At 39.7% G+C, this 15243-nt stretch overlaps 1 pseudogene; it reads right to left on the bottom strand.

Moving 5' to 3' along the window:
- Positions 1-267: 267 nt before the first annotated feature.
- Positions 268-15243, bottom strand: part of LOC148777857 (mitochondrial pyruvate carrier 2 pseudogene) — a 103888-nt pseudogene continuing 88912 nt past the window's right edge.

Genomic DNA, 15243 nt, shown 5'->3' with positions numbered 1-15243 from the left:
CCCAAGAGGGAATGTCATAGAAAGAAGTAAAGCCACAGCTTTGGTTTTGTTGGTTTTACTTACTCACTTGTTTATTATTAAAACTTGCTTTTTTTTTTCTTCCTGTTGAATCAAGTGCTATCTCCCAATTACAGTTAGATTATCATTCTTTACAAATATCAGCACAGTTAATATCACCTCATCAATAACCGAAATAATAAATCAAACTGTTAATAGGTCTCAGTGGTTATGTGTACATCTAGATTGTTAGGAATCATGGTCAGGAACTCATTTGTTTGCTTTAGCTTTTAGCTTTCTTGGTTATATCTTCAAATACAAAAGAAGTGAGAGGTTCTTGCTGTCGCGACAAAGAATTCAGCAGTAAACAGACTCCAGTTTGGGGGAATAATTATAAGTGAGCGTCTTGACCAAATAAACCCTGTAGTCATCAAAACAGAAGATTGGACTGTGCTGAATTCTTCTGCAGGTCTGGCCATGTCAGCCAGTCCAGCACACACCTACACTCTTTCACTAATTGGAGCCCAGAAAAACACTCTTCCAGGACCTGCCAGGAGTTGTACATCAGCCTCAATTTCTCAGGAACCAGGAGCTCCAGTTTATCAAGGACCTGGTGGTAGGTGGCCTACCGTCCCCAGGTGCTGGGCACTGACATCTCTGCAGATGAGTGACTGTGGGCCGCCAGGTGGGAGAGTGGCCGCGTGCTCATCCCTGGCTGGCCATGGAGAGCAGCTTGTCATTTCCCACTGCCTCGCACCCTCCTCTCCCCCAGGGAGCTCTTCATGTAGCGCAGCCTGCTTCCCTGTGAACCTGGTGGCCCACCCCAGAGATTGTTTATTTTTTTCTATGAAGAGGAAGAAGGTTATAAAGTAGAAAAAGTTGGCCTGACAATCAAGGAACCTGAGTTTCTGTCTTGTACTTGACTTTTGGCAAGCCACTTGGCACCTGTATGCCTCTGTTTCCATCTGTAGAATGAGATGGCTGAACAGTCTTTCTGTGTGCTAGCGCAAAGGAGGTGGTGAGAATTGAAAATGGGCATCCACTGCTGCAGAGGCTGGACTCAGGGAGTTGGCCCTGGCATCAACGTTCTAATCTGAAAATTGGGTATCATATGGTACCTTTCTCAGAGTTGATGTGAGGATGAAGTGAGCGTACATGTGTACAATGATAAGAACAAGTCTTGAGACATGGAAAATGCCAAGTGGTAGCTGGTAGTACTGGAGAAGGCAATGGCAAGCCACTCCAGTACTCTTGCATAGAAAATCCCATGGATGGAGGAGCCTGGTGGGCTGCAGTCCATGGGGTCACTAAGGGTCGGACACGAATGAGCGACTTCACTTTCACTTTTCACTTTCACACATTGGAGAAGGAAATGGCAACCCACTCCAGTGTTCTTGCCTGGAGAATCCCAGGGACGGGGGAGCCTGGTGGGCTGCCGTTTTTGGGGTCGCACAGAGTCGGACACGACTGAAGCGACTTAGCAGCAGCAGCAGCAGCAGCAGCTGGTAGTACTACAGGCAAGTGGGTGTGTGAGGTGAGGGGGACCCCTCACATGACTTATGTTTCCATCAGGTGTGAGAACTGTGGAAACCCAGCCTTACTCTGAAGGGTGACTCTCATCTTAGCCTCACACTGAGTTGCCTGTGGGGCCCGTGGAACATCAGCTTTGTCACAAGACAGTTTTGGGAGGAGACCATACTCTACTGTTTTGTTTTTTTTCCCTCTGTCTCAAATAGACGGTTTGCAATACATGATAATACCACCAGCATCTGTTTCTGAACATTTCTACTCATAAGAACCAAAAAAACTCCCAAGAAGAAACTACTTTTCTCTCCATTGGACTAGAGTCTTTCTGAAACAGCTTTCTACCAGGAGATTAATTATAGAAGACACGGTATTTCCTGAAAATGGTAAAACATTTGAAAGGAGTGCTAAGACACTGCTTGATAAATGGCTTGACTCTTTATTGCCTAACAATCCAAAAGAAAAATGTGTGTTTGAAACAGAACAGGATGTAATGGAAATCTAAGTAGATGGACTGTAAAATGGATTTTATTAACTATTTACAGTGGTTATGTAAATTGTTTTCATCTCTGCTTGAGAAAGTTCCCTGTCAGGGTTTCTGAACCTTCCTTGGTGTTTCTCTGATTTGTGGTGTAAAGATGAGTGGCTCCAAATGTGAGTGTTGTCAACGAGATCTCCAGATAAGCCTCACTAGGTTACCGCAAACCTTGCCTTAGAGAGGGACTGTGTCCTTCAGAGAGCGTCTTCCATTAAAGACAGGAAAAAACTAAGAAGAAACAGTGCCTTTGCATCCTGAATGTCTCATGTCCCCATTGTTCCTGGCAATTTGTCTCTATTGTAATAGACCCAGATGGTGCAGTTCAGTGGTGAGGTCATCTCTTAAAACATAATATGTAATTGACTCTACAACTTGCTTATCTAAATATGACCTTTCTATAGTCCCACTTGTGAAAAGTCCATCCCAGTTCACCCACATGTTTGGAAAGGGTTTCAATTTACTTTTTAAAAACGTTAATTTGCTCTTGTCTCAAAATATTCAGTCACTTTTCCATTCTTTGTGGGATCTGTCAAGTAGTTTGTGAATTATTGAGACCCTTGGCTTCTCTGCTCTTGGCCTGCCTTCTGATGCAGTCACTGAACACTGGGAGAGCCTTGGGGCCCTGTGGTGCTATGCTACCAGCATACTAATCACCTACAAAATGAGGGCATCCCCAAACCATCTTTTCTATAAAAGAGTGAAAATTGATATTTCAAAAGAAGTACTAGGACTGTCATCACAGTAGGAAAAATATCAGAATGACGTTCTACTTCTTTACACTTGATTATGGTTTAGTATTATTTTTATTTTTAATTATATACAGGGGTGGTGGCACCATAGTCTTCTTAGTTCCTAGGGCTTCTAAAGTCTTACTCAATCCTGATAGGGATTGAGTAAGGATAGGACTCCAGGCTGAGATGTTCATGAAAAGGCCTCACATATGCTACTGCTGCTTCTATGTTGTAGGAGCCATGAGATGGGACCATGAGTCCTGCCTTTCTGTTCTCAGATCATAGCATGATACTGGGCATAACGTAAGGGCACAATGAAGACCCTTATAATTACACTCACTGTCTCTAATATTAACAGTTCCACTGCGGGTTGCTATTAAGGCAGCTCAGTTTCAGTGACGAAGCTGATGAATGCTCACTTTTGGACACAGCTCTGTCCCTACAACTGGTGGAGGAGAGAAATGGGTTTGAAAAAGTTAGCTTATGCTGGGCACTGTGCTGGTTGCCTTCTTTCGTTCTTTTTTCAAATTTTTTAAAAATTGAAGTATAGCTGATTTACAATGTTGTGTTAATTTCTGCTGTACAGTAAAGTGACTCAGTTATACATTTTTCCTCATATTCTTTTCCATTATGATTTATCACAAGACATTGTATAATTCCCTGTGCTATACAGTGTGAGTGTATATGTTAGTTGCTTAGTCATCTCCAACTCTTTGTGACCCCATAGACAGAAGCCTGCCAGGCTCCTCTGTCCATGGAATTCTCCAGGCAAGAATACTGGATTGGGTTGCCATTCCCTTTCCCAGGGGATCTTCCCGACCTCGGGGTCGAACCCTGGTCTTCTGTACTGCAGACAGATTCTTTACATCTGAGCTATCAGGGAAGTCCAATATAGAAGTGCTATGCAGTAGGACTTTGTTATTTATCTATTCTCTATATTGAGTTGACCAGAATGTTCATTCCTGTTTCTGTATGATCTTATGAAAAACCTAACCAACTGGGCTTCCCTGCTAGCTCAGATGGTAGAGAATCTGCCTGCAATGCAGAAGACCAGGGTTTGATCCCTGGGTCAGGAAGGTCCCCTGGAGAAGAAAATGGTAAACCACTCCAGTATTCTTACCTGGAGAATCCCACGGACAGAGAAGCCTGACGGGCTACAGTCCATGGGGTTGCAAAGAGTTGGACACAACTAAGTGACCAGCATACACAATATATAATAGTTTGCATTTCCAACCCTAAACTTCCAACCTGTATTAACTCTTTTTTTAATCCTCATATCAAACTCTGAAGTTGATATTAGCTCCATTTTACACAAAAAAAGCCTGAAGCTCAAAGGTTGATCTACTTGACCAAAGCCCTTCTACAGAAATGAAAGAGTGGAGCATTAGACCAAGATCTATCTGACCCCAAAACTCACACTTGTTTCATTACATGTGATGCCAGATCACCCAGAGTTCAACATGTTGATCGCTGCGGTACAAAAACTACGATAGATGCACTGGAAATAGCTCAGCAAGTCACAATCTAACAAGTTGTGCTTAGTATTAGAAATTAAAATTAAGGACCTAGGCATAAGATTGCAGGTAGGAGTGGGGGTAGAGGAAATTCCCTGCATGTTTTAGGTCTCTAGGGAACAATTCCTGGGTTTTAATAAATCTTATAAAACTCTTAGGAACCAGGCCTTTTCTTAGATGTTTGAGAAGAGCTGGATTTGGGATGGAGCCAAGCATGAAACTAAAGGCTATTGGATAGGCCTTTGATTTTGTGCCTTTTCTGAGCTGTGAAGGTGGGTGTGAGTGAAGAAGTTGTCAGCATCTAAGGAATGGTGCTGTGATTCTGGCAAAGGAAAGAAGGAAAACACTTCCCATCCTCTTTTCTTCTACTTCAAACACTGATTCAGTTCAAGACTACTTTCAGGAAATCCTGGAATTTCCACGATTAATCAACTTGTGGCAACAGCAGGGAAGCTGGAAAGCAAACTCAGAAGGTCATGGGCAGGGAAGGGTCTGGGCGGTAAAGCAATCTCGCCTTTGTGCCTGAGGGATATCTATGCAGACGTCCCAACTTTGGATGGTTCAACTTCACAGTTTTTCAGCTTTACAATGGCTTGAAAGTGATACCATTCGGTAGAAATTGTACTTCAGAATTTTGATTTTTCCTTTCCCCCTAGCAAGTGATATATGGTAGGACACTCCCTTGTGATGCTGGGCAGTGGCAGCCACTGCAGCTCCCAGTCAGCTCTGCAATCGTGAGAGCAAAGAACTGGTATTTTTTCAAATGTTCTCAACAGGGATGCTCATTCAGTTTTTCCCTTTCAGCACATTCATCAATAAATTACATGAAATATTCAACACGATTATAATTACAAAATAGGCTTTGTGTTAGATGATTTTGCTCAACCACAGGCACATTTAAGGTGGACTAGGCTCAGCTACAATGTTCTATAGGTTAGGTGTATTAAATACATCTTGACTTACAATATTTTCAACTTATGATGGGTTTACTGAGATATAACCCCATCATAAGTCAAGGAAGATCTATGTTTCTAAGTGACACGAGACTAACCAACTCTTCTTCCTAACAACGGAAAAGAAAGAGCCTGAACTAGAAGGAAATGGCAACCCACTGCAGTGTTCTTGCCTGGAGAATCCCAGGGACGGGGGAGCCTGGTGGGCTTCTGTCTGTGGGGTTGCACAGAGTCAGACACGACTGAAGCAACTTAGCAGCAACTTAGCAGCAGCAGAAGGGGAAAAGGTATTAAGCTGCATATATGAAGAATTTTCTTAAATGGAGGGCAGAGGCATGTTATTCTACAGATTCTTTTGAAACAGGAGTCAAAATTTACCTGCTGGGTTGGTGTGGAGCAGAATAAGGTGCAGGTGGGTGGACAGGCAGTTTCCGAAGTTTTTCTAACCAAAAATTTCTGTAACTGTATGATTCCTTTGGATAATTCCCCATTCCATCTTTTTCTTTTTTAGCCTAGCTTTTCAGTGACTTCATTTATGATACAAAAGAGAAAGTTATTCCCCAATTTCATAAGGCAAAGTCCAGGTCGTATAGAATAATGAAATGGGAAATCTCACAGACTCCAACATTAGACAACGGAAGAAGAAATTCACAGTCCTCTGGTCATGAAATGAAATGAGAAAATGCATTTCACTTCCTCCGTGGCACATGGGCTTTTGAAGAGCAAGGAGAGCTAGGAGGATGGGTTATCATAGGTAATGCTTCTATATCTGGTTTACTTGTCAAACTAGATCTTTGTTTTCTATGATATTTAGATACACAATGAATTGTAAAATATAACATCAAAGTTAAGAGTGGAAATTGAGTGTTAGGTGTGATAAGTTATGAAAAGGAGATGGCTTATGGATGTGCTGACAAAACATTGAAGAACTCAAGCATAAAGTAATAATGAGTTGTGTCAACTAAGGGACATAAGGAAGAAAGGAGAATGAGATTTGAAAAATAATAGAGAGTCCGTGTGGCAGAGAGCTAATTATCTTGACATCTAATCTTCCAGGAGGCTAACAGTTAGTTCACTTGCTAAAAGTCATCTAGCACTGAGTTACAGAGATATTTTTAAACATGCCATTTTCATAATCCAGCCATGCCTACATCTGATCGTCAAACCCTTAAGGACCAACTGTTGGAGCAAAATATGAAATGCTCTCTTCAGCTCTGTGCCTTAGACTCTGGGAGGTTATTAGCAACAATAAACCCTTTATCACCATTCAGATGAGTTCCTGAAACTTGCTACTAGTGCTTTGAGAGATGGCAGCACCTCTAAGTAAATCATGGAATACTTTGTATTGCTATTTTTGTCTGATTAGATTGAATGGTTTTAGAAAGGGGTCTGGGAAGAGGGGTTGAGGAATACTGGAGGAATAAGAACAAAGAGCAAGACCCAGGCAGGATTCTAGTTCCAGAACTCCCTCTGATGGACTTCATCTTGGTCATTTAGAAAAGTTAATAGTTACATTGTTTTAGGCACTTTACGTGAATTAGCTCATTCATCTCTGCAACAACCCTACGAAATAGGTTCTATCATTATTAGTCCTATTTTACAGGTAAGGAAACTGGGGATCAGAGAGATCCCTAAGTAATTTGACCAAGGTCACAGAGTATGTAAACCACAGAGATCAAATTAGTACCCAGCTTTTCCTCCCCACAGAGTCCACGCTCTCAACTTCCTTGCTATTTGACATCTCTGAGCTTGTCAGCAATTACCACATGTAGACAATGAACCAGACACTGTGCTGAACCCTGAGCCGTGGCTGAACATCAAAGGACTTCATGGGTTTTGGACATTACGCATTTACGGTCTTTGGTTTCAGTCATTCGCTGCGCTGTGCTCAGTCATGTCTTTGCAACCCCATGGACTATAGCCCACCAGGCTCCTCTGTCCATGGAATTCTCCAAGCAAGAATACTGGAATGCATAGCCATTCCCTTCTTCAGCAAATTTTCCCGATCTAGGGATCGAACCTAGGTCTCCTGCATTGCAGATTTTTTACCATCTGAGCCACCAGGGAAACCCAGCCGAGGGCATAATGGAAATCAAAAAGCCACGACCCCTCTCCTTATGACACTTACCATCCAGAAGCAAAGGGAGGCATTAAGCAAAGCATTTAAAATTTCTAAAAAATTTCAAGTGTACAAAGAGCTCTGTAAAAGAAAGGGGTATTAATTTCCTCAATAGAATGAGAAAACCAAATTGTATAATCTCCCTTCAGACTTGATTGTTGCTTTCTTTGCAGGAATTTACATCCCCCAATAGAACAGAAGCCAACAGTACAAATCAATAGACCTACAAAAATGCTGTTCAGCCTATAAAGTTTCTATAAAAATAATCTATAAAAGCCCCATGTTCTCTAATTACAACCTCCTTCCTTCTTTCTTAGGACTTCTCTGAGTGTCCTACTAGGTTTGTTCTAATCCATAACATTTATAGAGTGCTGCAGAGTTGACCAACACATTCCCAAATGTCATCCAGTTGGGTCGTCCCAACAGTCTTGACAGGTGGCTGCCTGTCCTTCCATTTTGTAAGTAATGATAATACTTACTGGGCACTCCGTTATGTGCCAGACTTAAGCTCAGCACTTCACACACTTTACTCAATCAATTCCTCGTAACAGCTCTATGAAGTAAATATCAAGATACACATTAAGGAAATCAAGGCTTCAAGAAGTATTTTATCTGAAGTTCAGCAGCTGGGAGGTGGAGGAGCTGGCATTGTCTGCTTCATAGCCTGAGCTCATGGGAACTTGATGGGAGGTTTGACTAGCCCAAGGCCATGCAAGGGTGATGTTAAGACTTGAACTTGAGCGCTTAGTTCTTTCCTCCCTAATCCAGAAACCTCCTATACCTAGGTCTGCTTCTGGTGTTTGGGCACATAGGCTAGTGGAAAGATACTTTGAAAGTAACTCAAGTGTAGATAAATTGAGCAATATGTTCCACTTCATTTTAAAGTGACATGGCTATTATCAACTTGTTTCATTTCTGGGAACAAAGAAGGTTTTCATTTATAAGGCAGAATCATTAACAGAAGTATTTCCCATGTATGACTGGAGTTGATCCCTGCTGTAGCTTTATTCTGCTTTTGACATGTTTATTATTGTGATAGTAAAAGTCAAGAAATGCAGAAGCCTTGAATGCAGACAGGCCAAAATTAACTTCTAATATAGTCAGCTGAAAGAAACTGACCTCTGAGCCACTATAATCGTCAAATGTAGATATTGCCCAAGAAAGTAAACTTTGAAAGACCTGATGTCCTTAGATGTCTCATTGCATTTTTTTCTGTGACCCAGTCTTGTTCCTCTGAAGTTCTTATGTGTACAGAAGAGTACTCTTTAGAGTCTTTTGATTAAATACTTTTGATAGATGAATAATACTATTTATATCAAACAGTTTAGTCTATATAAGCTATGTAGTGCTATTCAAGGAATATAGTTGCCCATATTTTAAAACTCAAATATAAATGGGGAAATCTGGATAATTTTAAGCAATGTTCAAATTTTAAAGACTGAAATTTAAGGTATCAAGAAAAGACAAGTAAATCAAATATACTTCAAAATAAAAAAAAAGAAAAGAAAAAATTGCTTGTTATAAAAAGTTACATATTCTCAGGAATAAAAGTATAGGTGAAATAAAAAACAGAAAAACTAAAACATAATGGCTTGAGCACAGATAGAAGAATTTTAAAATCAGATTAAGGGAATAATTACAGATCAGGTTTCTGAACAGCAATTTACTTCCCTGTCACTAGATGGGGCTCACTAGTCGAGGTTATTTTCTTTCCAGATTTGCATTTTGTGTCAGACAACATAAAGAATTCAATTGGGATTGGGGTTCAGCATTTTAAAAGATAAGTTATTGGAAGGTATTCAATGGGAATCCTAATAAGATTGACTTTTTTTGTTGACCACAATAGTCTTATTGAGCAAAGCTAGCTTTATCCCAATTTAACATGAAATAGGTCACTATTAGAAAAGACAGCTTTATTGTGTTTGTATTCGGGATTAACGGATAAAATAAATAGTTCTTTTCTTCCCACAGGGGTTGATGAGCCAGCTTTATTCTAAATGACTGAAGACTTCTGTTCTTTTCAACAAACACAGTCCTCCAATTAGGAGCTGAAAATAAGATTATATGCCCTGAATAAGTCTGAAAAGGTCCTTTTATAATTAGAAAGTTTGTGTGTGGGAAGTGGAAGCAGCATTAAGTGTTCACTGTGGCTTTATTAAGAGAGTGACATGAAGATTTCCCAAATCCTCATCTGAATACTCTAAAATGATGAAATAAAAATTATAAAAAACAGTACATATATTCCATTTCTTTTTTTTTCCCCTGAAAGCTTTCATATCTAAGCTGTAGAAACAAGTTCATGCATTTTATTTTATCAGGCATATTTTAGAAACAGTGTTATTTCATAGTGCAAAGATTATTAAAATTAAAGTGAAAATAATTTTGGTTAACGAATGGAATTAAAATGGCTTTGTCAATACAGGACATTCTGGATATTTTCACTGGAGCCCTTTTTTTGATTATCACTATGCTACTACTGTGACATAATATTTTGTTAACTACTGCTGGATTTGACATATTTAGCTCCCTGGCCTGCAGATACACAGTAGTTATTGTATTCGTCTAACCTTGTAGAGCAACCAGATTTTAGTATGTAAATTGATATTTCCTGGATAAATAAATACCCTCTCCACAGTGCGCTCAAGGACCCGGTGAGATGCAATCCCCACAGCCTCACAGAATAAGATGCAGTCACATAAGGGCAGCTTCCTCTGAACTAAGGATGGGGGAAGGCAAAGGTGACATGGGAGAGGATGAGCTGAGAGAGTGCCTAGATATGAGGGGAAAACCACAGGTCAGACACAACTGACAGAACCAAGTCCAGTCTCCAGCTCAGCTTCTTCCACAAATATACTTTGGGTGCTTACCATACCAGACACTGTCCTGGACTTATGGATATAGCCGTGGACAGGTCAAAGACCCCTGCCCTTATGGAATTACATTCTAGTCACTTCTTGACTGTGTGACTCTGTTGTACCATTTTTGGTCACACTTTTTATCTGCAAAATGGGTATAACAATACCTACTTCACAGGGTGAATAGATCGGAAACAAAGCTAGAGGACCCAGAAAGGCACTGACACTTAGGGGGACATTCAAGAAATATTTCATGAATGAATGAGTATATAGTCAGGGACTAACTCTCTATGGGTTTCCCTGGTGACTCAGCGGTAAAGAATCCACCCACCAATACAGGAGGCAAGGGTTCTATCCCTGGGTCAGGAAGATCCCCTGGAGAAGGAAATGGGAACCCACTCCAGTATTCTTATCTAGGAAATCCCATGGACAGAGGAGACTGGTGGGCTATAGTCCTTGAGGTCACAAAAGAGTTGGACATGCCTTAGCGACTAAAATAACAAGAATTCTCTGTAGCTGGTTTCCTAGACTATTAAACCCTTAAAATTAAAGTGCAGATATCACCTCCTGACATCTGAGTTTTATGTACACATAATACACAAACACACGCACCCACCATTTAGAATCACTAAATATCTCAAGAGTAAAAAAGATCCTATTGAGCTTTACTTTGTATAGTTTAAGTTATGAAAAAATGGGAAATGAAATTGGATAACAATATTGAATATGATCTTTCAAACTATACTCTCCCTACTTCATCCCTATCCAACCCAGAAATGTAGACAAGTCCCTCCCTCTAATGGTCAACACACCAAATAGACATTGAATGTGCTTAGCTTCTCGCCTGTTGAATTGAGAGAACTTGCATTTCCAGATGGAACCATTGGCTTTATGTCATAGCAAGGTATATTTTAGACCAACGGTCCTTCTGGCTGCACATTGAAGTCATCTGGAGGAGCTTTATAACAACACCTTGGACCTATGATTCTTTACCGATAGTCGATATGGTCACAAAGGGTTGAACATGACAGAAGCTGTTTAACACAGTACTTATGATGTCTTGGCCATGACACCAATAGCACAGGTAACAAAAGCAAAATAAACAAGTGGGACTTTGTGAAATTAAAAAAGGTTTTGTAGAGCAAAGGATACAATCAACAAAATGAAAAAGAAAGCTACTGAATAGGAGAAAAGATTTGCAAACCACATATGTGATAAGAAGTTAATATCCAAAATATATAAGGAACCCTTACAATTCAATAGCAAAAAACCAAACAATTAGAAAAGGCCATTGAATAGACATTGCTCTAAAAAAAGACATATAAATTGCCAAAAGTAATGTGCTCAACATCATTAATCATCAAGGAAATGCAAATTAAAACTGTAACGAGATATCACCTCATACCTGTTTGGATGGCATTAAAAACAAAGTCAGAAAATAACAAATGTTGGTAAGGATGTGGAGAAATTGAAAACTTGAACACTAATGGTAGAAATGTAAAACAGCATAGCCATTGTGAAAAATAGTGTGGAGTTTCCTCAAAAAATTAATGGTAGAACTGCTGTATGATCCAACAATCCCACTTCTAGACATTTAACCAGAAACCAGGATCTCAAAGAAATATTTACACTCCACTGTTCATTGCAGCATAGTTCACAATGACCAAGATATGGAACCAACCTAAATGTTTACCAGCATATGAATGGATACAGGAGATGTGATATATTTATACAATGGAATATTATCCAGCTTTAAAAAAGAAGGACATCCTGTCTTGTGCTACAGCATGGATGAAACTTAAGGACAATATGCCAAGTGAAATAAGCCAGTCACAAGAGGACAAATACTGCATGATTCAACTTATGTGAGGTAGTCAAAGTAGTCAAGTCATTGCAGCAGAAAGTAGAATGGTGGTTGCCAAGGACTAGGAGGAAGGAGAAATGAAGAGCTGCTAGTGAATGGATGTAGTGTTTCGATCCCAATTTAACATGAAATAGGTCATTTCATGCAAAATGAAAACGTTCTAGAGAAGTGCTGTACAACCAAGTACATATAGTTAATGATACGGTACTCTACCTTAAAAAATCTGTTAAAAAGGTAGAGTTCATGTTGTGTTTTTTTATCATGAGAAAAAATAGGTGCCTGGCTCTATCCTAACCAATTAAATCAGAACTTCTGGGAGGTGGGAGCAGGACATCCCTCTGTTGCTTTCAATGATGTTGTTCTTGATTTTCCTCTTTGAGCTGTGCACACTAGAGTTACATGTGACAGGAAAATCTCTATAAAGCTACATTATCTTCTTAAGTCTCTATCCTTTCACCCATATCTGTGCCTTAATAAAGCTCTAATAGTTAATAATGCCTATTTTGATTAATGGCACCATCATCTTTCAAGTTACCTGAGCTGGGAACCTGGTTGTCAGCCTAAACTCATCCCCTTTATCAGGTCATCCAAGTCTGTTAATTCTACATCCTGAAGATCTATCCATCCATCCCTCTTCTCTCTCTTTTCCTCTCCATTACCCCATTTTTAGAATGGCTTTTGTCTTTTCTAATGTTAAAATCTAATTTTGTTGCTGTCATCTTTAAAAAATTTCAACAAACAGCCTTAGCTTTCAGAATAAAGTTTCAACCTAAGCCTGTGCTCCTTTAACCTATGCTGTCCACTAAAATAGAAGGGCAAGCTCTATATAGTATATTCTACTCTCAACTCCTCAAATGTAGGTCTCCCTGGCCTTTGAATATGGGCATAAGTTGTTCACACTCTCTGGAATATCCCTTATCCCTGTCCTTCTCCATCTGACCAGTTCCTCTTCAGACTTCAGGATCAGCTTACTAGTTGCGTTAGTTTAGGGGTGAGGACAGGGGCAGCTACAGCAGTAAATAATATAACAAGCATGGCAGGTGGTGCCCAAAGGCTTTGAGCCTGTGCACTTTCACTTCCGAAGCTGGCATTTGAAACCGACTGGCTAGCTCATACAAGAGTTTCTGAGGATCTACTCATCTCTTCATCTTTGCAGGTTAACCCAGAGGGAATGCTCTAGAGACAAGGGCACAAAGCCACAGAATTTTAATTGCAGTTTAGAATTACAAATGCGAGTAAGCCAAAGTTTGAAAATTTTGCAAAACGAAGAAATCACTCTGAATTTTGCAACAATGCCAAGAATGGTTGTGAGTAGGCCCACACAAACATACACACTAGTTACATAAATACAGAAAGCGTTTTTCACCCATGCCCAACCTCTGAAACCAAAGCCAGCGCACCCTTTGTGCCTACAACCCACTGAAATGAAAAGAGGAGAGGTCGAATGAGAGGAGGAAAGCTTTATATAGCATATTTTACATTCCTATAATTAATGCTTCTTTCGAATTACTAATCAAATTGGGCTTTGGATTTTGAGTGGACTTCTATTCTAACTGTTGCAACTGATGTGGATATGGCTATTGATTTTCTTTCAAAACTAATATCTTTTTGACAACCAAGGAAAATTATCTTCTTTGGATCTGACCTGCCAGATTTGATTCCCAAGAAACAATGAACATCCATTAGAGGGTCCATATATATTAATGAGCAAGAGGGTGATGAACTGCACACTCTGTAATTATATTCCACAATTGCTTCTACATTTAAAATAAATTCTGATGTTATTTGCATGCATCATTGAAAACCAATTATTTATACATGTTGCAATTTTGACTCATAAAAAACGAACACTTATTTTATACTTTTTGAGGACAGATAAAAGGAATGAATAGAAGATAATAGGTTCTCTGAAATGATCAGTTACCAAAAATATTTCTTTTTAATCCAAGGAAGTCTGTTAAATAGGAATGTTTGCATTATTTAGTTTGTTTACTTGCTTGTAGTTATTCTTGTTAAAATTTACAAGTCCAATTATTTGACTATGACATCGGAATTATGTCCAAATAATTAGAGAAACATTTGCCCAGTTGTAATTAAAGTTTCTGGGGTGAAAAGAATTACAAAGATTATATAAGAGATAATAAGTATATTATCATTATCTTCTGTTGAGTAACTCTTCATTTCCACTCAAGTAGGACTTGAAGGAGAGGGTTAGTTGTAGTTTAGTGAATACTAGCTCCAAGCCAGACACTGAGAACACACTGACAAATAAGAAAAACCCCTCCCTCAGAAAACTTATATTTTAGAGGGTTGCAATTTATAGCATCTCATATAGGAAGTTATCAGCTACACAACACGCTCTCCATCAAGGCTGAGGGGAGCCAAGGTACTCCGTGACCTTGCATTAAGTGTAGGAAGGATCATGAATATTTCAGAGGCTGCAAAAATATCTGCAGACTCATAAAGTTTTGGAACTAACATGAGGGAAGATTTAATTTGCTTTTAACAGATAGATGAAGCCAGGCTTGCTCACTTCTCCTGAACTCACTTCTCATGTGAGAGATGGTAGATTATAGAGGTTCTAGGCATAGGCTCTGAAGTTAAGCTCTTAACAGTCTTGCTGCTTATCAGCCTATGAATTTAAGCGATGAGAATATGGACCTCTTTCCTCAATTTTCACTTCTGTAAAATGGGAGTAACAATTGTGTTCATCCTGTAGGACTGTTATAAAGATTGGGTAAATTCATGCTTCCAGCAGATTAGACCCATCAACAGGCTTCATAAGTACTAGCTGTTACTCTCAAGATCTCATCTATTCTTTCTCAACCCAAATCCCTTTATGTATTTAGAATTCTGCTCCAAATCCATTTCCAATGACTCATTTTAAGATTAACTCAAGAGGTTTCCTGGGGCTGACTTGACAAGGAGGGGGAATAGCGGGCAATACTGTCCTCTCTCTCTGCCATCAGGTTTGAAATGACCTCACGCAGTGCCTCTTTCTCTCTCTCTTTTGCACACCGCAGATTTTGGGGGGCTTTGAAGAATTCCATCTTAAAATGCAGATTTCCCTGAAAGAGGCCTCTTCCAGTCTCAAGGAGAACAGAGTAGGCAAGTGTGAGGCTCTGAGCTGAGGGGCAGCCAGCGCTTC

Source organism: Moschus berezovskii, chromosome 5 (assembly GCF_049115385.1).
Source record: "Moschus berezovskii isolate FMDL1 chromosome 5, NW_MosBer_1.0, whole genome shotgun sequence".
Lineage (NCBI taxonomy): Eukaryota > Metazoa > Chordata > Mammalia > Artiodactyla > Moschidae > Moschus > Moschus berezovskii.
The sequence above is the reverse complement of the archived record's forward strand: the minus strand, read 5'-3'. Positions and strand labels throughout refer to the sequence as shown.